Raw genomic sequence first — 26,789 nt, 5'->3', positions numbered from 1 at the left:
AGCAATTAAAGGGCCATCAGGGCCTACAAACAATTGTATGTTTGGGAATTACTTAGCACAACTCTAATTGTGGAGTAAGGGAGAGCTGTACAGCTGGATCTACATATTTGAATTTAATTTAATATATTTAAAATTGCATTTCCCAAAGTTAACAGCCTAGATCTTGAATGCAATGCCCAGGATCACACAGCTGAAGTCACGTGTTGAATCCATATTTGCATTTAGGTCCTGAGGGCCTGAAGATGGCAACTGGGCCACCAGACTGCATCTCCAGTAAATTTGTCATCATATCAAAAGATCACAGCACCATACAGCAACTGGCCAACATTGTCAAAGAACAGATGTATATATAAAAGAGCCTTTAGGTTCCTCAATGTGATGGGGTGGGTAAGACCTTTGGAATTTAGGCAGTATGATCAGGGAAGAATGGTCCTAATAAGATTTCTTAAATTTGCCTTTCCAAGCACTAATTCCTTTAAATAGTGTATGGCCTGATTACCTTACATCAGGCAATAACATAGTCCTTAGTTTCAGGTTTGTCTTGTGCATTCCAACTTAGAGAGATCATTTTCATTCTCGTTGAACCCCTTCAAACTGAGATTGCATGCAGAATTGGTCTGTGCAAGTGAACCTTTTACAGAGCTCTTGGATGCACATTACTTCCTCCTTTTTACCTTGTCACAACACTTACTCTATGGGTTGGTGTTAGACCTGGGGGTCTCTAGTTGGCTGAGGTAGGTACCTTGGGCCAAATAGGGACCCTTGGTTCTAAGTCAGGGAAAGGAAGGACACCTTCTCAGATAGCCCCTGCTCACCCCCTCGGTAGCTTGGCACGAGCAGCCAGGCTGATCTCCAAGGCAAATGTGTAAAGTATTTGCAACCACACTCTCAGTAATCCAATGATAACACCACAAATGGACTTCACACGAGTTTCATAAAAAACAATTATATGTTTATATAAAAAGATATACGATGAGACCCCACGATCAAAATCCAACATATGCGTATTTGTAATATTTCACCTGGCCGGTTATTAGGCCAGCAAGCCCTTGTAGGTTCTTGCAGTATTCAAGAGCAATTCTCGATGATCCAATGCAATCCTAATGCAATGATAGGCAGTTCATAATGCAAGAATCAGGCACTTTGTAATGTAAAAATAATGCAGTTCGTTATGCAACAATCAGGCAGTTCATAATACCAAAATAATGCACTTCATAATGCAACGATCAGGCAGTTCATAATACAAAAATAATGCAATGCGTAATGCAACAATCAGGCAGTTCATAATACCAAAATAATGCACTTCATAATGCAAGGATCAGGCAGTTCATAATACAAAAATAATGCAATGCGTAATGCAACAATCAGGCAGTTCGTACTGCAAAAATAATGCAATGCGTAATGCAACAATCAGGCAATTCGTAATGCAAAGATAATGCAATGCGTAATGCAACGTTCAGGCAGTTGGTAATGCCAAAATAATGCAAAGCATAATGCAACAATCAGTCACTTCGTAATGCAAAAATAATGCAATGCATAAGGCAACAATCAGGCAGTTTGTAGTGCCAAAATAATGTACTACGGCACCGATCGCGGTGTCTGGACGGTCTCTATGCCACTCTTACTGACTCGCGGTCAGCTACTGCCAAAATTTGCCCCCAACACGGTTTAGGGTGGAAAACAAAGTGTAGCTCCACACTTCGGCCCCGGTACTGCCACTCCTCGGCAAGTACGGGCCGCAATACGGACTTCAGCAGAGGCTCGCGCTGCAAGTTGGGGAAAAGCAGAGAGCATTTCTCTAGGAGCCCGCACCCCACCCCAGGCGCGATACACGCACGCTTGCTGAGCGTTACCTGGGGGGTACAATCTCACTCTCTTCTCCTCTTTCTCGCGACTTGGGCCTCCGATGCGACTTCGTTGATCTTGGGCATGGTTCGAGGTCCCTCCTTGGCAAAGGCAGGCTTGGGTCGGCAGCACAGCTCCTCTGGGGATGCCGGTCCGGGCCGATGGCAATGACGAAGGTCTCGGGCTGCAACAGGGCACACGCACACAGCGTCGCTGAGACTCACTTAAGCTCCGGGTGCCCACGCTCACAGGGCAATCCTCACGAAGGTCTCAGGTTGCACAAAGCACACGCACACAGTGTTGCTGAGATTCACTTGAGCTTCGGGTGTACACGATCACCGGGCAATCCTCACGAAGGTCTCCGGCTTCACGAAGCACACGTACACAGCGTCGCTGAGACTCACTTGGACTCCGGGTGCACACGATCTTGGGGCAGTTCTTACAAAGGTCTCAGTCTGCAAAAATCACACGCACACAGCGTCGCTGAGATTCTCCTGGAAACATTTATGTTCCTGAGTTTCCACAACAGGGAGCAGGCTCTCCTCGGGCCCTTGGGGACAACTTTCTTCAGGACACAGCACACAGCAAAGTCCTTTCAAGCAGGGGGACACAGCACACAGCAAAGTTCCTTAGCCTCTCCTTGGTTAAATCAGCAAACTGCAGGCCAGCCCCGAAACACACAGCAAGGGTCAGTCCTTTCCTTCAGTCTCTTCAGCTGTTTCTTCCTTGGCAGAGGTTCCTCTTGACCACAAAGTAGTTTTGGTTCTTTTCAGTCTTGAACAATCCCACGTTCAGGGGTCTCATAGTTATACCCTTCAATGTCTTTGACGTCTTTGTGTTCAGGGGGGCACCGACCCCTGTCCAAACCAGTTCAGGGTGTCTCCCTGCCAGTGACACCTTCTTTCTTTGATAGTGGGGGTCTGGATCCTCAATCACTCAGCTGGAGATGGAGAAATTGTTTTATGGCGGCAGCCCAGGCCTCTTCACCTCCAGGGGCTACTCTTCCCCCCTACACTCCAGATCCAGACCAGCCTGTTGCTGTCTCACCTCCTCCCCTGGGTCAAGAAATTCCCCAGATCCTATCAAATTCAAATCCAGACAGTCAATCCACAGCCAGGCAGTGACACACTGAATTGTTAGAACACAAAAACCCAGCCACTTCTAAAAGTGGGGTTTCTAAACAAACAATGCAAAAACCACCTTCACAATAAGATGTGTTATTAAATTGTGAGTTCAGGCACACTAAACTTCTCCTCTCCATCTCAAGCCTATAGGAAGATAGGCTGGAAACATATTGCACAGTCTCCCCCATTCTGCCCTATAGGCAAGATGGCCTTTCAACAGTGAAAAACTAAATGGAGAGTATTTCACTGTCAGGACATGGTACACACCTCAGTACATGTCCTACGTTTCACATACACTGCACCCTGACCAGCCGGGTACCTTGGGCCTACCATAGGGGTGTCTGATGTGCATAAAAAGGGAAGATAAGGCCTGGCAAGGGATGTATGTCGTTACAACGCACACTTTTACAACGCATGCACTTACAACGCATTTTTTACAACGCACAATCCATTACAACGCATGACATTACAACACAGGACACTACAACGCATTTTTAAAAACTACCTTTACAACGCATTTCCATTACAACGCATACTACCTTTACAACGCATACCATTACAACGCATAATATTAAATTGCATTTAAGGTAAGTATTAGATAGTATAGGGGTAAAAATTACTATTCTAACTCCAGGGGGTGCAACAGTAGGATAAGTGTTGGATAGTATAGGGGTAAAAATTACTATTCTAACTCCAGGGGGTAAAACAGTAGGGTAAATGTTGGATAGTGTAGGGGTAAAAATTACTATTCTAACTCCAGGGGGTGCAACAGTAGGGTAAGTGTTGGATAGTATAGGGGTAAAAATTACTATTCTAACTCCAGGGGGTGCAACAGTAGGGTAAGTGTTGGATAGTATAGGGGTAAAAATTACTATTCTAACTCCAGGGGGTGCAACAGTAGGGTAAGTGTTGGATAGTATAGGGGTAAAAATTACTATTCTAACTCCAGGGGGTGCAACAGTAGAGTAAGTGTTGGATAGTATAGGGGTAAAAATTACTATTCTAACTCCAGGGGGTGCAACAGTAGGGTAAGTGTTGGATAGTATAGGGGTAAAAATTACTATTCTAACTCCAGGGGGTGCAACAGTAGGGTAAGTGTTGGATAGTATAGGGGTAAAAATTACTATATTATGCATTGTAATGGTATGCATTGTAATGGTAGTATGCGTTGTAATGGAATGCGTTGTAAAGGTAGTTTTTAAAAATGCGTTGTAGTGTCATGCGTTGTAATGTCATGCGTTGTAATGGATTGTGCGTTGTAAAAAATGTGTTGTAAGTGTAGTGCGTTGTAAAAGTTGCGTTGTAAAGGTTGTTCCCCCCTGGCAAGTGGGTGCACTTGTCAGGCCTACATGATGCTTTAACAAACTGTGTGCAGGCACTGCAATGGCAGGCCTGAGTTCTCTCTTTAGGGCTACTGGTGTGGGTGGCACAATTAGTGCTGCATGCCCACTAGTAGCATTTGTATTATAAGCCCTGACACACATAGTGCACTTTACTAGGGACTTTATTAGTAAAACAAATATACCAATTATGGACAACCAATTACCATAACACTTTATACAGCGAGCACTTTCACTTTGACACTGATCAGCAGTGGCAAAGTACCCAAAGCATCTAAGCCAGTAAAACCAAATCCATCACAGCATCAAAGATAAAGGAGGTAGAGGCAAAAAGTCAGGGGTAATCACACCAAGAAATGCCAGGTCTAACAGTTGGTCACACAAACTCCTCGAGCACCAAGTGACCATCATTCACAGAACCACAACAATACTCTAAAATCCTCCCCACTCTTGTGTCTGCCCATCCCTTCTCTGACTCCACCCTCTCACCTCAGAACTGCTGTCCCTTGTTTAGAGATCGAAGAATGTAGGTTTATAATAGAGGAGTACGTAGATGCCATCTTAACTTTCAAGCTTGCCCTCAATAAAGAGAAAAACGGATACTTATATAATATTTGGAGACCATGACAACACCCTCATACAAGATCACCTTTGCTGTATGATTCACCTTATACGTAGAGGTGCTTAACATCCAACAAGTACACAAGTCAGGAACGATCTGTATTTCTGTTTGTTTTTACTTAAATCGATTGTTTTTTAAATAATGATGTATATGTTCTGTTTTTGGTCTTTTGATTAATCCATAAGATTGTTTTTTGTTGTCTGTGGATGTTAATAATTGTTTCTTCCTGAAAGACTGGCAAAGATCAATGAAAGCCTCTCTTTGTGGTTACACATTTTCACAAAATCAAGATGTTGAATAAAGTCTACATGTTGAGCATACATAAAAGTATAATTAATTAATGGTTAGTGAGGGTTCCGCATACTGTGGAAAATGTATTTAGATCCCTACACTCACTAAGCTGAATTGGATCCTTTCCTATCTTATGGAACTGCACTACATGGAAGTAGCTCCCTCTAGAGGTCAGGGTTAGTCAAAGGAAAGTTGTGCTCATTGCCTACATTGGAGAGTAGACCGCTCATGGTAAGTATTGCGCGGAGCAGGGCTCCTACACAGAGGAGGCCAGGTGTCATATAAAGTATAAAGCTCTTCCTTCTCGCATAAAGACATTTCCTGAAAGGATTTATTACATAAGGCTGTGTGTGGGAAGTCTGTCTCCCAATCTCTTTGTGTTGGCTGGAGGATGCTAATGGTGAAGAAATATGGGCATATGGAAGATCTACTGATTTAAGGGCATATTATATGTACTTGACATGTATTTGCCTTACCTGACCAATGTACATATAGAAGGAGTTAAGAAAACTAAATCTATATTTACCTGTATATTTATATATGTTTTCCCTGATATGGTAGTCAATTTTCTGGCTACAATATTTTTGCAGTACAATATTTCTGCACTCAATATTCTGACATACAATCCTGAGGTCTAGTCCTTCCCTCAGGTGGATGCCTTGGTCTCCCATTGTTCCTCGTAAACGTAACAATGTCAGTACCCTACTGTGCATGCTGGGCTTGGCAGGACAGTGACCCTGCAGGGCAGCGCAGAGTCGTTTTAAATATTAAAAAAAAGGGGGATGTCCAATAAACCCTTTAACTCTTGAGCAAGAGAAATATCCATAAAAAATGGGTGAGCGCAGAAAAAAATACTTTACAGAATTATTAAGGTAAGCCAAACGAAGCAAATTTGTTCGGGAAGCCAACTAAATTAATTATGGAAAAGATTTCAAGCAAACTAGTAAAACCATATATCTTTATCAGCGCAATCATGGGCACCTTTCATTTTCACTTGCATTTTTTTAGAATTTTTTTTATATATAATGTGTTCAAGAGTATGCCTGTTGACCTTTTCTCCAGAACTTTGGATGGGAACGAAAGGAGCGAGATGGGTCTATAGTTGCTGAGTTCTTTCTGGTCTGCCAAGGGTTTCTTCAGGAGAGCTGTGACTTCTGCCTGTTTCCAGCTATCTGGGAAGGTTTCACTAAGAATTGGGGAGTTGATGATGGTGGTAAGGGTGGTGCTGATCAGAGTTCTTCCTCGAGCCTCCTCCCCAACACTATCTAACAAACTGAAGCCCTTTACCACAGAGGATACCACTGAAATTATGAAGTCCATCCATTCAGGATCCTCCACAGACCCTTGCTCTCACCACATGTACATCCTGGTAAGAAGACTGATCAGAAAAAGTGTAGAGGAAGTGGTGGGCTCGGTCCAGGAGCGGATGGGTGTGGACGGGCACAGACGGCCTTGCTAATGGCGAGCCATCGGCACGCCAGCTGCGCCGTCGTGTATCGGCCAACATTAGGTATGTCCTGGAATAGGAGGTGGGAGCGTGTGTGGGTAAAGCTAGGTAGGGACGGGAATACACAGGCAGGAGAAGGCATGAGGAAGATGCAGGAGAAAAAGTTAAGGAGATGGGGGAGGAGGGAAGCGGGAAAGCACGGCAGGGTGGAGGCAAGGAGGTGGGGAGAGTCCCTGGGGCAATGGTAGAAGCCGATAAAATGGAGGAGAATAAGCAGTCACAGAGACTAATCAAGGCAACAAAAATGGGCACGAAAATGAGGCAACAAAACGGGCAAGAACACGGGCATGAAGAGACAAGAGGGGCACAAAAGACGAGAAAGAGCGCAAAACAGGTACAAATAACTGGATAGAAGCCACAAAACAGGCACGAAAGAAAAAAAGCAGGCACGAATATGGTGCACAAAGAAACTAGATATCACAAAGATGTGTAGAGAGGGCACAAAGACTGGACAGAGCAGCAAAACAGGTCCACAAGACTTGACAGAGCAGCAAAACAGGTACAATAGACAATGCAGAGTTCAAAGCACAGAACAAGCACAATAACGGAGAAAACAAGTGAGAGCGGAAAAAGTGTGAGCAAGAAGGAGAAAAGAGTGAGTAAGAGTACAGCAGATGGAGAGGGAGAGAGGAGGAGTGTGATGAGGCAGGACTTCGAGGCAGACCACTGGGTCCGAAAGGGTTTAGATTGGTCAGAAGACCAATCCAGGGGAAGTGGGATCTGGGGTCTAGGCACCTGCTCAATGGGGTTGTGTAGCGGCCACCATTAAATAGGTCCTAGGATGGGAAGGAGCACGGGGGCAGGGCTAGGAAGGGGTGGGAATGCGCAGGTAGGGTAAGCAGGAGCACAACGAGATAAGGAGAGGGGAAGGGGGGAGTCAGGAAAGCATGGGAGGGGGCGGGCAGGGAAAGTGCATTGGGTAAGGGGAGAATCAGGAGATAAAGAAGGACATAAGCAGAAAAGCAATCACAGAAATGAGTCGAGGCAACAGAAACAGGCACAAAAATGAATCAACAAAACAGCCACAAATACGGGCACAAAGAGACAAAATGGGCACGATAGACGAGAAAGAGCATAAAACAGGCACAATAGACTGTACAAAGGAAACAAAATGGTCACAAAAGACAAAGTGGGAACCAATACAAGTGCAAAGAAACGAGATGGGCACAAAATATTAGAAAGAGCACCAGGACGAGCAAAAATGACAGGACAGAGCAACAAAACAGGCACAAAAGACTGGACAGAGCAGCAAAATGGGCACAAAAGACTGTACAGGGCAGCAAAATGTGTACAAAAGACAAAGCACAGATCAAAGCACAGAATGGGCACAATAACAGGGAGAACCAGTGATAGTGTAAGAAATTAAAGCACAAGGGTGAGAAGAGTGCGCAAGAGGACAGCAGACGGTGAGGGAGAGAGGAGTGCAACGAGGCTGTGCCTGAAGGCAGAGTCCGAAAGAGCTTTAGACTGGAGGATGCTGGGCAGCTGAAAATGTTTTGCCAATGTCCCCAAAAACCCTTAAGATGACTCTGAGGCAGGTCCGAAATCAGTGACCATGAGTCCCACTCTTTTCCTGCGAAGACCTGTTTTCCAATATCCACACAGATAGGAAGTTTTATTATTCATGCACCTCTATGGAGTCACCGGACGCTCTATGCCACTCATCCAGAAACTCAGCTCACTGCCACCCCTTAAAGCATCATTCCTAACTGCTGGGTATGCAAAGTGGGTGTCACCAAGACTTCCAAATAGATGTATTTCCTCATGCTCAGGTAACAATGCACTTGCTGCACTCACATAATGCCATATGCTGTTTAATGTACCCAGGGAAGGTGGGCATACACAACAATTCATCAGAGGCAGCAAAACAAAAAATAAAGAAAATGTACTGAAATATCACTACTGTGGTTGGTACAGTCACAAACTGACAATTTATCTGGCCAAAGTCCGGCAAATTAGTTTGTTTTGGCTCCACTGCGGGCATGTGGTGCTTTCCACATCTACACAATTGCTATGCAGAATATTCTAGTTGGCTCCAGTCATATCTTGCAAGTGGTTTCCGATGTTGTCGTACATATAGATTGCATCTTTCTAAGATGGACCAATGATGGAAGTTAAACTGATTGGGTAGTCTATAATTAGAGGTGAAGGAGGGATGTGCCCCGGCCCGCCTCAATTTATTTTATATAGCTTCAATACTCTTGATGAGATCGAGATATGTCTTATATTTTCTTCAAAGTTGGGTGGAAAGCAAATCCCTGCTGTGCTTTATGTGGATGATTCTGTTCTAGTAGATATTACCCCCAATCCATCCAAGACTAATACAATTGACTTTAACAAAAACCAACATGATGGCAAGCGGCCAGTTTATGAACAGAAAGCTGGAGCCTTGTTAGAGGCGATTCTGAAATAGTTACTGCATATTATTACAGAAACTTTATTATTTGAGATAAAATTGTCCTAGTCTGTTTTATAGCAAGTGAAGGAAAATGCTGCCACAAGATGAATGGTCTAATGAGTTTTAATAATGAATAATTCAGGATGTTTTTGAACCAATTAAGTCAGCTTATCAAGCTCAGGTTATCACCTAATTAGTATGTGGGACTCCAATGTGTTCAATGAAGAATAAGTGGGATTAAGATTAATTGGGAACCCTTTGTACATCATGCTTTAGTGCAATGTAAAGCCAAAGCCGCTTCACAGAAATAGTAACTTTAGAGCGGGCATTAGATCACTTTGTGCTGTGGGTCTGTGATCCAAGCTCGCTTTGATGCTAGGCATGCAGACGAGAGTCATTACTAGGTATGGGACAATTCAGCTGGTTTATGGGGAAAATTGGCAGATGAAATGGCCAGGTGCAACGGATTTCTGAGTGAATTCTATAATAAAAGTGTGTTTCAATCCTGCATCCTTATTTTTAGAAATAATTGATACAACCCCTAAAGATAAAAGCATACCCTAGGCATGAATGCAGGTGAACATGTCTGTCTTTAAAAAAAAAAAAAAAAAGATAAGGATCCATTGATTTGGAAATCATATTATTCATATTTGCCTTCTTGGCCAAGACTAAGTTATTCCTGCATTGTAAACATTACACTGGATATTGAACACATTTTAAAGTTACACTGCAAGAGTTCTTGCATGGTCCATAAGTTCCTATATGGCCACATACCTATCCAAAGTTTTTAAGTCATACAAACTATCACCCTCCCTATCATCTGCCTCCCTTAATATTCTCTCCATCAGCACATCCAGATACAAATGGTTTGGAACAAGGTCACTTCACGTCTAAGGGTCAACTGTATAGGAAGTCCTACAACGCCCGAGACCTGAAGACATGTTCTTGCATCTCCTAAGGGAGTTAAATATTCATCTCTTCTATACAACGAATGGGCCCAGGGCAGAGCGACATTCCTGCGACACGAATGTGCCCTTTAAAGTCAGATGCTCTGCCCTTGCCCATAATGGGTTGTCCGGAGCCTAAAACTAAAATGTGTTGCTTGCACATTAAGAGAAACATGCATGAATAGGGTACACTTCTCCATCCCGTTCATTATGAATTTACCAATGTTTTATCAATGTCATCATGAAAAATCTAAGGTGTCTTTTCTGAAAAAACCCTCAGATTACTCAGTCATTTATACGTCTCTCTCTGTTACCTCAAATGATTTGAAGTTGCCTCAAAGAAAACCAGAGTGCTCCACAAATCAGTGAACTCCTGAGTCTATGATTGCTCAAAGCAGACAGAAGGATATTATCACAAATCATTACAAATAGGCTGGAGGGTGGTCCCTGGATTTGAAAAAAATTGCTGGTAAAGACTACCATGGCTGTATTTTTAATGTTATTTTATTGTGATTTTATGGCAGTAATTGCCGAAATAAAGTTCTTGATTGGATTTATGATCCACAGTAAGAACATAGACACATGGCCACTACATGGGAAGATAATGGTCAAACCAGAGGTTTCTTCTAGCTGCAATTTTCTTAGCAGTTGAAAATACTTTTAACCAGGTGCTCTGGAGCTATATGGCATTTTGTAGATGAGGTTGGCGTTCCAAAATCATACATCAGTCGGCCTCACTAGTAACATTAATCGTCGTGAATGGCAATCTGTGAAAATAGAGATATGTGGAAAAAGGTGGCAGTGCAAATAACACAGAGGTCTATAATTCTCCTTGGCTCCATTTGTGTTGCAGCACTTATGAAATTAAGCCTCTGGTTAGTCAAGTAGAACTCATCCATTTGTACACAAAGATAGCAAGACTAAAATCTATCTGCATGGAGAAAATGTCTTTTGGAAATCTAAAATGAGACTATGTCTTTAGGGAAATATTAGAAGGAACTCCTAATTCTCTAAAGACCAAGGTCATCATTTGGAATATTGATAACTTCATGTCAGTGTCACGTTTCCTATGTACAGGAATACATGCCTCTTCAGAGACTTTAGAATGATTTGATTTGAATTTGATACCCATTTTATGAAGTTTGCCCTCAAGCTGCTAGGAAGGATTCATCTTATTAAAATGAATGATCTACGCGAATTCCTTGTACTTTCACATCCAATCCAAAATGGCAAACAACCTTTACAATGCAGTCATTACATCACACTACCTTTACAACGCAGTAATTACAACGCAACATCCTTTACATTGCATGCCATTACAACGCAGCCATTACATCGCATGTCACTACAATGCATGTCATTACAACGCATGTCACTACAACGCATGCCATTACAACGCAATATAAGGTAAGTAATGGGGAATAGTAATTTTTACCCCTACACTATCCAACACTTACCCTACTGTTGCACTCAGTGGAGTGGGAATAGTAATTTTTACCCCTACACTATCCAACACTTACCCTACCGTTGCCCTAAAAGTAATATGCGTTGTAATGGTATACGTTGTAATAGTCTGCGTTGTAATGAAATGCGTTGTAAATGTAGTTTCTAAAAATGCTTTGTGATGGCATGCTGTGTAAAATCATGCGTTGTAATGGATGTTGCGATGTAAAAACTGCGTTGTAAAGGCATGTGTTGTAAATGTTTGCGTTGTATCATCATACATCCATCCAAAATATTTCCTAGATATATTCTCTTTTAAGCTGCTTTTATGTCTCCGAATCTGCACTCACTGAGAAGTGGAGATACTTGCAATTACTGCTTGTTTGAGGCTGTAGTGCACAGCATAATTTTAGTTATCACTTCCTATGTGTGATTGTAAAGCAGAGAAATATGCTAAGAATTTGTTTAATTGAAATGTTTTTACCATAAACTGTAAATGGGATGTCTCTTGACATTTCAATCTGGTCTTCCCAAGTTTGTCAAAAACGTATGATTAGAGACACTTCTGGTTTACTTAATTGTGTGGTTATATAAACGGAAAGCTATGAAAATTCCTGCTGAAACTAGCTGGACTCTAGCCCTTCAGATACTGCTGCTAAACTCTGGATAAAACATAACCTTCAGTGCATGTGCCACTTCTCAAGAGAGGGTTTTGTGCAATATTTTGGAATTTCATGCTACAAATATCATGGCATGTAAATTGTTTTTAAACTTTTTACAGGTAAGCAAATGTAATTGACATCAGAATGTAAGGATCATCTCAAAGATAAATATGAAGTTACAAGAACCACTGGCAGATGAGGTGAATTGACACCCTACAAAAACCACCTAAGAAAAATAATTCAATGGGACTTGAAAGGTGCCTATAAAAAAAAAAGGTTTAGACATCATGAGGGGAGTGGATATAGGCTATCCTCAGTGGCAGAGCTTCTTAGTTAATGAGCTCTAGTACAGAGGAAGGGTAAAATCATAAGGCCTTCAATGGGGTTCAATTGATTTTGGTGAGTGAGACCAAAGCTCTGAAAGAAAGCAAAAGTTAAAATGTGCTTGGTCTGTCCATGTCTGAAATTTATTGTACTTCTATAGGGAACCATAAAGTGTCCTGGGTGGCATTTTAGTCACTCTAAGAGACACATTGTGGTAAAGGAAGATTCTGGCCTTGTGGAAACAGGGTTGGATGATTTTAGGACTGTCCCTTCTTGTGGCACATTTATGGGGTGGGCCCAAAAACAGAGTTGGCACATGATATATTGCTTTTAGTGAATCTGCTAAATGAGATTTTCTTTAATGGGTTAACTTCACCTAAATCCTGGAACGATGCTGCCATTACTATAATCTTGAAAACAGGAAAGGACCCGTTGAAATGTGAATCGTACAGACGCATATCTCTTCTGAACAATGATTATACAATTTATTCACAGATTTTAGCAACAAGATGGGAGCAGGCGACAAATCAGCTTGTCCATGAAGACCAGAAAGGATTCATTAAGGGAAGACAGCTGCATAATCTAACACACGAACTGATAGAAGCAATCGATATTGCCACGCAAGAGAATATTCCCCTTACAATCCTCACATTTGATGCCACAAAGGCCTTTGATCGAGTAAACTGGGTTTTTCTTTGCAAAGTAATAAACACATTTGAGCTCAGAGAAAAATTTCTGAAGGGAGTTATGAACATTTATGACTCTCCAGTGGTAAAAATACTGATAAATGGAAATCTGACCAAAGAACTTAAAATCGAAAGAGGTACTCGTCAAGGATGCCCACTCTCTCCGTCTTTATTTAACTTGTACATTGAGCCATTAGCCAACTCCATAAGAATATCGCAGGGAGTTATTCCGTTTACTTTCCAAGGGTGGGGAAAAAAGTGGTACTATACGCAGACGACCTAATGGTTTTCACAAGTAACCTTAGGGCGTCTTTACCTAATATTACTAAGTTGCTAGACGATTTTGGAGAAGTCTCGGGAAATCAAGTTAATCACCAAAAGACGGAAATCATGGAATGGAACCTCCCACTCCCTTACCCATTAGCAAAAAGTAGAATTAGGTATTTAGGTATAGAGATACTACAGAACATTGATGAAATTGCACAAACAAATGTTGACGTAAAAGAGACAAGGAAACTTCTGAAAACTTGGAGTGGATTACCACTGTCTTTCCTGGGGAGATCTAACGCAATAAAAATGACGATTCTACCCAAATTTACATTTATCTTTAATACTATAACACTTCGATTTAAAAAACAATGGTTCAAGAAAATACAAGGTGAACTGAATGGTTTTATTTGGGCCTCGAAAGGCGTTAGAATAGCGTGGAAGAAACTGCGTAGGAAAAAAGAACAGAGGGGTATTGCTAGCCCAGACCTTTTATGCTATTTTAGAGCCTTCCAGTTTACAAATATTAGAGCTTTACTTAAGGAACATTCTTCCTATCTCTCCTACTACAAATCTATACTGGTAGACAATTTCTGCTTATACAAGTTTGCCATGCAAAATATTTCAAAAAAAATTAAGTTGAAGGTCCTACGCGCCTCTTGCAATCTCTGGTATCAGATTAGAAGAGTACTACAAATAGCGTGCTATAGTACTTCCGCAACAATCTGGGACTCCCCAGGCACACCAGAATGCTTGAAAGAAACACTGGCAACCCCCATAAAACATGTGGGCATAACAAAATGGGGACAGCTGATACAAGCATGATCATTGGTTAGTTGGGACTCTCTTCCACAAAGCACTGATGGGAAACTGTCAAGGTTTAAGTTCTACCAATTGACAAGTTGGATAAAAAGCTTAGAGAAGCGATACGTGGTAAAGGTGGCCTTAGAGGGAGAGTTACAATGCGACCCACCGAGAAAGGAAGTATCAAAATGGTATTGGCTCTTGATCCAGGTGGAGGAGGAAGACTTCACACTACCAGTAGAGCTCTGGGAGAAGGACTTGCGAACGCAGGATATCCAACACTTATGGCAAGTATCTATGATTACATTATGGCGTGTTATACATACTGCACCTCTTAGGAAAATCCATCTCTTTACACTAGACAGAGCATACTGGACTCCGGAAAAGCTAACAAAGATAAATAAGCAAGTGGTGAAAAGATGTCCAAAGTGCGGAGAAATAAAAGCAAACGATATTCATATGTTCCTGAAGTGCCCCCATTTACAACAATTCTGGTCAAGTGTGGGTAAGGTTATAAATGAAGTGCTGGGACAAGACATAGAGGTAAGCGTGGATAACTATTTTTGGAGTTATGAATGATAATGAGGGCCCATCCCACTTAAATAATAAACAAAAGAACCAACTGTATGCATTAACTTTACTTGCCAGACGGGAAATATGCATAAAATTGATTCTTGCAAATCCCCCAACTTTAAATGAATGGTTGGCATCGGTGTGTAAGATCAAAAAGTTGGCTTTGAGTAGAGAGGGAAGAAAGCAGATGAAATTCTGGGAGACATGGGATAGGAATAACCCCTAGAGAAGAGAGAAGAGGCAAGGTACGAAAGGAAAGCCTATGATTACTCACATTGCAATAAATAAATTCCAGGTCGGGCACAGTGGGGAAACTATGAGTGAATTTCCCAATGAATTTGGAGCTCATAAAACAGTATTCTACCTCAAATTAAGAAGGTTTCCAATAATCCAGAAGAGGTGAGAAAGATTCTGATTGATAAAGTTTTGTAAAATGATCCTTGTCTTCCTATATCTCATCTTTATTTTAAATGATATTGCTTGCCAATTCATTCATTCCCTCACCCAGCCATCGAAGGAATAAAATGTGTGATCTTCTGTATACTTCACTGTTGTCAAAAGTCAGGCATGGTTATACTGATCCTGACATATTTTCTTTAGTGGTCGCAAACCCAACTTTGAGCTGTTGGTAATGACCCGGTGTGCGGCAGTGTGGAGGAAGCATGACATGAAGCCAGCCGAGATGGAATGCTACCTTACATACTCCATAGGCTCTCCCCCAGACTCACAGATGCTGGTTCATCAACCTATTTGCCCGGGATTGTGGTGTTGGTGCAAAATGGTGACAATGTCCCATGGTTGTAAACACCACTCGCTACTGTCATTATTGAACCTCTCGAGCCGGCCAAACTGCCTTGCGCACTTTGCATGTTCTCCATGCAGGCTGCATTACAACCTGCATGGACAACATGCCCAGGCTCCCAGCACTAGCACTGGCATAACGCAACTTGAGGGGGCCTCCCTGCAAGGTACTTGGAGGGGCTCCACCGGACTCAACCTGGAGCTCTCCAGCAAGAGTATTGTGCTAAGGGGGACCCCTGGAGCTTGAGGGCCCCCTGCACTGCGGGGCTGCAGGGACCTGTGTTCCACCACTGGCTCCTAGTCAGAGTCTGAGCACCGAAATACGGCACTCAGACTAACGCAGCGTTGTCATTGACTGACTGGGAGCCTGGGTGTGCTTCCAGTTCAGGCCAGCAAGGCAGGACTACGGAGGAGAGATGCGGCAAGAAATAATACCCTCTTCCCCCTCTGTTCTTGTCAATTGGCGCAAGTTTGCCTTTTGTTTTCAAGCACTTAAGAGAGAGAGAGAGAGATGCAGCTAAAAATGGAAAGGGAGAGCAGGAGAGTGTGAGTAAGCGAGGGAGAATGAAAAAAAGTAGAAGGTAGTCAGAAAACGGAAGAGACGGGTAAAAGGAGATAGAGAGGGAGGGAGAAAAAAAATCAAGTGTTGGAAAGCAGGAAAACGGCCAGGTGGCGGGAGTAGGGAGGCAGGTTAAGAGGATGAAACGCAAAAAAGGGGGATTAAAAGGAGGGTTTGCAGAATGTTAAGGGTAAGAGAAGAGGAGAAGAGGACGGTAGGGATAGAGAGTGATAGGTAGGATAGAGAAGAGTGGGAAGGGAAGAAGAGAAACAGAGAGTTTAGAAGGGGGAGATATTTAAGGGAATAGTGAGACACCCATGCTCGTTTACTGTCAGTCGCTTTAATATGCCAAGAGAAAAAAGGGCCCATTGCACACGCACGGGATAACATCTTATTAATGTACAGATAATGAAAAACATTATTAAAAATGTGCAAACTAAAATGCTGTGGCTTATGGGGATGCGAATAAACAAAATTTGAGAGATATCCAAACAAAGGAAAGGAAATGAATTGGAACGATAATAAATTTGCATAATGCACCTTGAATTTCTGTTTTAATGGTATGTGTTCGTAAGACTGCAACCTTTTTGTCTGCTAAGATTATGATTTGTAAAAGGATGGAACTGTGTGCATATTTTCTTTTACTGTCTAGCAAAGAGACAGAATTTAAACAAGCAATGGCAGTGTGGCTGCTCTGGAGCATGGCTGAATGTTAAAAAAAGCACTGGCCGCGTTATAGTCTTTTAAAATTTTGCTGACAAGAAGGAGGGTGGGAGGAAAAACGTAGAGTGGGGTTCAAAACGAATAACAGAGGATGCGGGGAGAAAAAAAGTGCTATGATCAGCAGTGTCGTAGATATAGTGCTATTTTTTGGTATGTTGGGTGAGGGGCAGCAGCAGCCAGTGCAGGTAAACCTGGTGTGGCAAGGCGGGGTGCCGTGGGGGGGAGTCGACAGATGACCGAATAGGTATAATTTATACCTATTCCGTCGTCTGTTGGCTTCCCCTCCTCCCAACCCGCCCCACTCCCGCCCCAACGCCCCACTGCGCTTACCAGTGCCGGCCGCCGCTGAGGATTAAGCAACAACACTGACGGGTGGGAGACACTCTGGAGCAAGCAATGACACAAACAACAGAAGAAGGAAAAGCAATGGGTTAGGACATGCAACAATATAGACAGCGGAAAGAGGGAGAGGGCGGAGGCAAGCAACACAGACAACAGAGGAAGGGAGGATGGATTGAGGCAAGCAACTTGCAAGAGTGAGAGTGCTTGTGGGCAAGCTACGTCATAAAGAAGGGGGAGGGAAGATGGGACAAGCAGCATGGACGAGGGAGGGAGGGCATGTAGGGGCAAGCAGCATGGGCAAGAGAGGAAAGGCAAACATCAAGGAAAAGGAAGGGTGTTTGGTTAGGGGTAAGCAACAAGTGAGTAGGTCAGATGGGCAAGCAACACGCACAAGGAAGGGAGGGCAGTTGGGTCAAATAACACAGAAGATGGAAGGAGAGAGGGAGGGAGCAATACAAGGGGGGTAAAGTACACGAGAGAGGGGGGTAAAGTACACGAGAGAACGTGCTGAAAAAGACACTCACATAGTGCACAAAGAAAAATGTAGGGCCTAAACAATTAGGCAAGGGAAGGACAAACACACAAAGCAGAATGGTACTTATGGCAGCTGACCAATAAGCGGCAAGCAAATGAGAGTAACAACAAACCCAACCAATGACGAGCAAATGGCTTCCTCTAAGGCCACAGTTGGAATACAAAAGGTCTTATAGAGACACCATATGCCTTTTCTGGGTGAAACCTAATGAACCACCCACGGAGCAGACCCATACAAGGACCATAATTTAAATAGCTGCCATGTTTGCAGAAGATGCTATAGTAACTGTCTACCTCGAGTAACACTAATTGCCTTCTATTTTTCTGGCACGGCTGGTATTTTTATGTTAAGGCCAGTAAAAAAGTGAAAATGTAAGTATAATCCTGCATGTCCCTCCACCAAATTGAAATATTAATTTAAAACAGCAACTATAAGAACAAATTGCTCTACAATTGTTTAAGTCTGTTGAAAAGTTCTCTAAACGGTCTTCAAGGGAAACAAAGGCACCATTTCTATCTTAAAAAGAATGGATAGCATTTCAAAAAATGTCTTCATCTATTGCAACTTCCTCCATGCCCTTCAAGAAGCTCCACGCATGAACAAATGGCAGCTATCAATTTTTTTAAAAATAGGAGGCACCCAAGACAGAGGCAGCCACATTATGACAGAAAACATAATTTCCACCCTTCTTCCCTACCACAGCTGCATCTCTGTGTGCCTTGGCCTGATATCCTACCCAATGTTTCCTGCAGTCCAGAAGCAATGAGGTCAAGGTCCCTAAATCAAGCAACATAAATACCCCTGCTCTCCTCTGGGTAGCACAAGATAACAATATTTGGGGTGCAGTGGGTCTCTCACAGCTCTGCACTCATACAAGACTGGCAGCATTTTCCACCTGGCTTTTTCCTGGTGGTCTAGAGTGTTTGGAGTCCATTTTCTGAAGGCTGGGGGCCACTGATCGCGTCCCTGATGCCTTCTCATACTCCTTAAGGTTAACTGCCGAAGGCTAGGAGGATACAGAGTTTTAGGGGGAAGGAGAGAGAGAGAGGAAGAGAGGGAAATTACTGAATGGGAATGATTTTCAGTTTGGATTCTGGTACTTTTGCAAATATATTGCACTAAAGATCAATATGTCCCTGATTACCATGGTATGTGTGGTTGTAGCTCAACTTGAACAAGCTACAGAAGGTTATTTGCACCCTCACACTTCTTCATGTGTAAGACACAAGGACCCTCCTTTTGTGTGACTTGAATATTCCAGTGGGGCCAGTAATAGGAATTATATAATTTGTAAGAATACCAGAGGTCAATGTTGTTTCACCCAGAGATTTCACCCATTGCAAGCAGTTGAACCTTGTAGGTGAAATAATGGGGAAACTCATTGCTGGGGGGGCTGCCTGCCCCATAACCCCTCTGGAGAGGGCAACGCTGGGGAGGAGGACACAGCAGAAGGGGAGTGCTAAAAAGCGCATCGACCAACCACGCTGCGCGGGGCGCAAGGGGGCCATGCCAGGCAAAGCCTAGGCCAAGGGCGGTCCCGTACGTGTCCATCAACAACAGGAAGAGGCAGGGCAGCCGGCCCCATTTATAAAAGTACAATTGTTGCTGGTAAGATTTGCTGAACTTGTTGTACCCCAAGAGCACCACTATGTAAATCAAAAGCCATAAGATCCTTGTTTTTTGCCCTGGGACATGATTATAAATTTTCGATCTCGTTTGTACTAATTAAGTGGATTCGTGGACTGTCTGGTATCCAACCACCGCACATTGTATCAAGGTTGTATTTGATCATGGGGAAAAGAAAAGCGGCTGAGCACTCCCTGGGTGCTGGGAAGGAGCCAAAGTCTGCTAGAAGAAATGTGGCCGAGATTTGCACCATGCAGGAAATTGATGATTTAATTGTGAAGTAAATCCTCAGCAAAGGAATGAAACAGGCCCTCAAAAGTAAAATAACTTAATTTTATATGGGTAAAGTTAATGAAGAACGTTTTAGAATGAAAACCTCCTCATCTGTCGACCTTCAAGCAGCTGATCGATAAAGAGGTCCAATTATAACCAACCCATCTTATGCTCAGTTAACTTGATGTAATGCTCAGCCTTAAATGGAATCTTTTTTGTGAGCTTAACTCAACAACACGGCCCCTCTAATTAGTTCCACCCTTTATATCCCACTGGCAAGTCCCCCTAGACTAGAGAGAGGGAAAGGTCATCTGTTTCTAACTCCAAGTCTATTACTGTGAGTTCAGATGACAATATGGCCATTGTAGAGGGTTTAAGAACTGACCTTACTGATGCTAAAAGGGCAGTTTAAGCACTGAGCTCAAGGTTAATTGACCTTTTGGAAGCTAATAAGAAACTAATCAAGAAACTCTACAACTACTAGGAATGCAATCATTGTGCTCACCCAGTGGATCCTCCCAGCTGCCACTTAAGGCCCGCAGACTCTGCTTCTATACCCTCAGACATTCACACCTTCCCGAGCAGCAACTTAACTTGCATTAATGTTTTCCTCTCTTCAAGGGATATTACTGGTTTTAGCCATTTTGGGGTTGGGGGTGTTTGTGTCAAGAAGAATTCTTTGTATTTGAATCCACAGAATTGTAATCTATTAAAGACCCTTCCTACTAGGACTACTGTTAACTCTTCATATAGTAATAAAAGTATATTCAGACAAAATAAACAACACACTTTGAGAGACAGCATAAATAAGTGGGGTAATTCTCCTTTGGTGAGAAATAAAAATTATACCCCACTGTCAAGAACCTAACGGGGAGCCTTTAATTTATTCGATTAAAGTCCAAAAAGCTACGGGTGGGACAAAGTTTAAACACAGAGGCACTAATTAACCAGGTTATCTACTGGATACGTTTCCAGCACCATTGAATTTCTTTAATTCACTCATACTTTATTCATGCCCAGCATCTGACTAGTTGTCATGGTGGTCGTGATGCAATTAAGTTGGTTTTGAAAAGCTTTAATTTAGTGAACAGGCTACTGGCTCTGAATGCTCAATCCATTCCCTCATCAGGTTCAAGTTTGCAATTTAAAAATGGCTCAAGACCCCTGATTCTCATAACATCATCTTCTTTGAAATCCTGACTGTCCAGTATTATTGTCCCAAATGCTAAGCATAATTCCTTTGTGGATTGGGTATGTCTGGAAATACTGAACCACAGAAGCCATTTGACAACATGAGGTTGGCGCCAATTCCGTAGCAGAGGTCAATTGACTGTGTAACATTAATCCTGAAAATAGATGGGATGGTGAGCTTTGTCCACCTAACTTATCCCTCCCATCATTGAACAATCCTACTTGTACTCCTTTATTGGATCTCTCTGTACTTCTCTTTCTGCTTGACATGTCTAAGAGGATCATGGCCGGGGAAAGAATTTCTGATTCCTTGTGCGGTGCTGAAATCATTCTGTTATTCAAAAAAGGGGACAGGACTATCCCCGGAAACTATCAGTCTCATTGATAATCTTCAGTAAGTGTATTGCCACCAAGTTCTTAACAAACTGCAAGACTGTATGACAAACTCCCAGATTCGTTCTCCCCAACAGACTGGATTTCTTTCCAAGGTCAGAACGCTTGATCAGATTCTCCATTTCAAACTCATAATGTTGAAATATCTGAGGCTCACTAAGGACAACTTATCTGTGGCCCTTGTGGACATAAGAGCTGTGTTTGACCTTGTCACTAGGCAATTCTTGTGGTCTACCCTTGAGTCAATGTGAGTTTATCCCATCTTGTTAGGAATTCTCTTTAGACTTAATGAGAATAATGTTGCTCAAGTGAGATGAGGGAGAGGGCAAGCTCACAGATTGCATACCTGTTGAGCGTGGGTGCTCCTAGGCTATGTTTTGGACCCCACCCTTTTCCCTCTTTATGTGAAATACATCATAAAACATCTTAGCGCCCATACCCATGACTCCCCTAAACTGGGACGCATTTCTATTTCATACTTGTTATTTGCTGACAACACTCTTTTGGCCTCCAGCACTCCAGCGAGTTTGTAGAATTTATTCAATAACTTTGCTGATTATCGTGACATCCGAGGTCTGGAAGTGAATACCTTAAAAATGAGGGTTATGGTGTTTTATCCCCATTGGTCATTTAGGGGAAGGTTCTTGATGAAGGGGACAGCTTTGATTACCTGGAAGTTAGAATAGATAAATCACAAATACAAAAAGGTGAGTTTGACTTATTACACAGTGCCTTTGCTGTTATAAGTGAGATATAAAGCCACCACTCCTGGATCTGTTTCCCCAGCTATTGAGGTATATTGTGCAAAGGCAGAAAATGTGGCTCTTTATGGAGAAGAAATCTGGAGAGTAGGGAATACTACCGGGTTACTACCAAGGAGAATAGTTTTTTAAGATCTTAATTTAGTCTACCTCAAAGTGCCCCTTCAATCCTTCTATTCTATGGTACGACTCTAAAAAGGGTTTGGTGATTTAGCCACCTTGAAACCTCTCCTTTTTAGGGTCAGACTATTGTTTACCACCGAATTATTATACTATGGGTTAGCCCTAATGCAAATAATTGATTTCAGGAAGGCGCATTCAATACCCTGGCTTTCTTATATAAAATCTCACCTCAGTGATATGGGACTGGGAAATTGCTAGAGTGATCCCACATCAATCAACAAAATTCTAAGGGCACTGTAAAAGAGACATATTGGTGTTTAAAGATCATTTAATATAATAGAAGTTCTAAATCTGTTGGACTTACAAATGGGTTTTTGTCTCACAAATCTATGCCCTCCTTGGAACGTATATGTCTGCCATTACACCTTCCCAGGCTCGAGCACTGCTTATTAGGTTTAGGCTGGGTACGTTGATGGTTTTTAGGTTTACCAGTAATTGGAAGTTTAACTCAGATACATCTCCACTCTGTATGTTCTGTAGCGATATGAGTGAGGATGTCGATCTTTTATCATTTTGTTGTCCAATATACAGAAAGGCAAGGAGGGTATGGATCAGGCCACTCTGTATAAACTTGGGGTTGAGACATAACAAAGCTTCCACCTGAATCCTTGTGATTGACACTAATCCTATTATTGTTTTTGTTCCAAGTCATTATTTATATGCTGTTTGGTCCTGAAGGAAGAGGCTGAGCTTATCATTATGACTTTTGAATTAATCACCTTTAACATTTTAGATTGATTTAGTATACTTGCTCTGCAGTTTCTTTTTATGTGACTGTATGAATTTTATAGGTTGAAGGATTATAAGAGTAGCATTTAAAATGTTTTTGCACAAGGGTTGTATTTATTATTGTTTTTACTATGTTTTGTATCTGCGCTGTTTTTATATAAGAACTTTGTTATAAAATTGTATGGGATTAATTGCATTTTATTACGTTTTTAAGGAACTTGACCCCGAAATAAATGTATCTTGATGATGAACGGGGAAACACATGATAGTTGAGCACAGTAACTTAGATTCCTACCTTTTATTCCCCACAAAATAGGGAAATAATGGGGATCAATTTGGGCCACTTGTAATTAAGGCCAAGACGAGAGGACATTGGTGATTGCATGACTACAAGTTCAAAAAAAACCTACTGTTGTGATCCTACAAGTCCCACATTACAGTTAGACACAAAACAGAAGGTCTTTCATAAAGTATCTTTTGATGGCCTTTAGTAACATAAGTAAACAGAGCCAGTGGAGCAGATAATAGCAACTACGTCCACTGTCAAGATAAAAAATAAAGTATATGAAAGTTTAAGCAAAAATAATATAAAATACATATATATGAAACATCTTCATACTAAAAGCTAGAGGTCTAAATTATTTTTGGGTGCTAATAGAAAATCCTCAGTATTGCTGTGGAAGTGATAAATCATGAGAAGAAACCACCTGCAGAACATCTTTTATCATAGCTATATTATGTTGGAGGACATTCCACCGCTGGATAATCCATCTGATTTAGTACTTACTTACATGAACAGTCAGATCCTAGAAGAAAAATATGAATAGGGAAAATATACAAATATTCATTTCATCTATTTAAGGTAACTCAAGGGTGATGAGGGTTTGATATTAAAGTCTGTGATGTCCCACTAGGGCTATTGTGCCAAACAAAGAAGTTATAATTATATAGTTCCCTCATGGTCTTGGTATGATCAAGACACAAAGACAGGTCGGGTCATGAAATGAAGTGTAGGTCTTTAAGTGGGAACTTTGGTTCTGTTAGAGAAGTACTTTTCACATTTTGGGTCTCCATCCCAGCTTCTTGATATCAGACAGTAATACTGCTTAAAGAAAATACATTTATAACATGGAGTATTACACTGCGTAGTTTTGCCACCTGATTCAGTGTTTTAAGGGTCAGAAAAGGAAATAGTACAAGAGTTCAATTTCCAAAGGAGTAAAATCACACTTGATTGCCACTTCCAACATAATGTCCTTCAGGCAGTAGCGGAAGGAATTTTCAAAGGAAAAAAAGTCAGGCCATAGGTAGTATTTACTAGTCACAAAAAACTAGTCATAATTTGCGACCGGTATCTTTACGACCAGTAAAGAATTTTACAAACCAACCTATGTACTATGAGATCAGATTTTGAAATTCAGTTTGTAGCGAGTCACAATTCCACCTTCATTAATAATAATGAGGTAGGTCACAAATTGCGATTCACTTTGTTTAGAGGGCATCACAGAGATGGTGGCCTACAAGCATCAGAGATCCATGTCTGTGATTGCTTTTCAATAAAGTAAACATTTTTAAATGCAATCAATTTTCCTTAAGTCAAATGGTAATTAATTTTAACAAGAAAGCATTGGCTTTATATTTTAAGTTTGTTTGAGAGTTGGCATTTGTCGCCTAGACAACAGCTTACTTCCAAATAAACTTTTTTGTGAAGATTCACAAAGGGGACCCAAGAGGACCCATTCTCTCTTGGGAATGGGTTACTATACTAACTAGATAGTCAGTAACTTTTCAATGTTTTGCAACTGGATTTCAGTCTCAAAACATGGATACACTGTATATCGAATTAGTATTTTGAAAAAATGCCTACAAATATGCCCCTTCCAAATACTGACTCTGTATGGGTCACAGTCCCTTTTTAAGAGTGCTAAAAGTTTACAGATTCTAAAAATGGGGTTAGTTCATTAAAAAAAAAACATTTTTGAGGTTGCAAACACTATACATCTGGACCATGATTTAGAGTGCCGTTTGCACCTGATTCATAATCTGGAATTGGCTTCAAGTTCAATTTCCTTTGACTCAGAACAATCCTGATAGTTATCTTCTAGAGCTGAGTGCCTTCTAGCGGCAACTGTGGTATCCCATGCAGTCTCATGGAATCAGGACATACTGGGAGAAGCTTGATTGGAAAGGATTTAGTACATTTGTAAAAGCTCTGTGCATGTCAAGACATCAGTCAAATCTGAGCTGGTTGCACCTTCACTTGATTGAAGAGCAGCCTCCACTTGGCCACACAATCGAAGTTAAAAAAGTTAACACCTAGTGTGCAGTTTTCACCATTGATAGATGTTGAGGAAGCATGAAATGCTACAGTTCCTGAACTTAGAGCATCTTCTGCTCTGGACACCAAATGAGAAGAGCCCCTGCACTACACTATTGTGCAGAGGCAACCAGTGCAGCACTTGGGTTCTCCGGCATCCAATGGATACATCTTGAAATCAGAGCTTTTCGTTCTGGTAAGCTCTTTTCAAAGCACTCTCCTTCCAGTATCCTTCAGATTCTGTCTTTCCCCTCTACTCCAATTGCCCATGCGTCTAAGTCCAAGCACCTTCTGACATGACCGTCCATGAACTACACCAAGGCACAATACAGGGAGGGTACGGGGGAAGGTGGGTCAAGCAGCAGAGTTCCCAACATCCTAAAAAGATAGTTTTTTCTCTGCACAACCCTGCTGCACAGTCCTCAAAGGAACAACTTTGCTTGTAAGCAAGACCACTCACTCTAAGATGGTACAGTATTGGAGTGGCAAAGCTTAGTATTATCCAGTCATTCCTGACTACCCTGTAGTTAGAAATTCGAAGCTTTAAAGACATCAATGATGATTGTGCACCCACATCCAAAAAACACGTATGCCATTAAGTTGAGGGCATTAGAAATGTCACGAGCAGCTTTCTGTCCAATGTTAAATGCATTGTGCAATTTTGTCACTGGATGAACTCCTGCAGTGACACTGACAGAGAGTATCCAACAGAGGGTTCACTCCATCATTACCAGGGCATTACTGCACCCCTCTTCGCATTGGCGCATGGTTGATCGAGGTCAATCCATCTTGTATGTGTTCCATTGCAATCATCCACTCACCAAATGAACAGTAGCCCTTACTTCAAATTAACAATAGCAGAATGTGTGTAAAGCCCTATGGTAGCATGAACTAAAATGAAACTGAAAGGCAAGTAACTCAACTTGAATAACAGTGTGCACAATCACCGAATAATGGGGAACAACCTTTACAACGCAACTTTTACAACGCACTACACTTACAACGCATTTTTTACAACGCAACATCCACTACAACGCATTCCATTACATCGCATGACACTACAACGCATTTTTTAAAACTACCTTTACAACGCATTCCATTACATCGCATACTACCTTTACAACGCATACCATTACAACGCATAATATTACATTAAAACCCCTACACTATCCAACACTTACCCTACTGTTGCACCCCCTGGAGTTAGAATAGTAATTTTTACCCCTATACTATCCAACACTTACCCTACTGTTGCACCCCCTGGAGTTAGAATAGTAATTTTTACCCCTATACTATCCAACACTTACCCTACTGTTGCACCCCCTGGAGTTAGAATAGTAATTTTTACCCCTATACTATCCAACACTTACCCTACTGTTGCACCCCCTGGAGTTAGAATAGTAATTTTTACCCCTATACTATCCAACACTTACCCTACTGTTGCACCCCCTGGAGTTAGAATAGTAATTTTTACCCCTATACTATCCAACACTTACCCTACTGTTGCACCCCCTGGAGTTAGA

This window comes from Triturus cristatus, chromosome 12 (genome assembly GCF_964204655.1).
Source record: "Triturus cristatus chromosome 12, aTriCri1.1, whole genome shotgun sequence".
Taxonomy (NCBI): domain Eukaryota; kingdom Metazoa; phylum Chordata; class Amphibia; order Caudata; family Salamandridae; genus Triturus; species Triturus cristatus.
Note: the sequence above shows the minus strand (reverse complement) of the source record.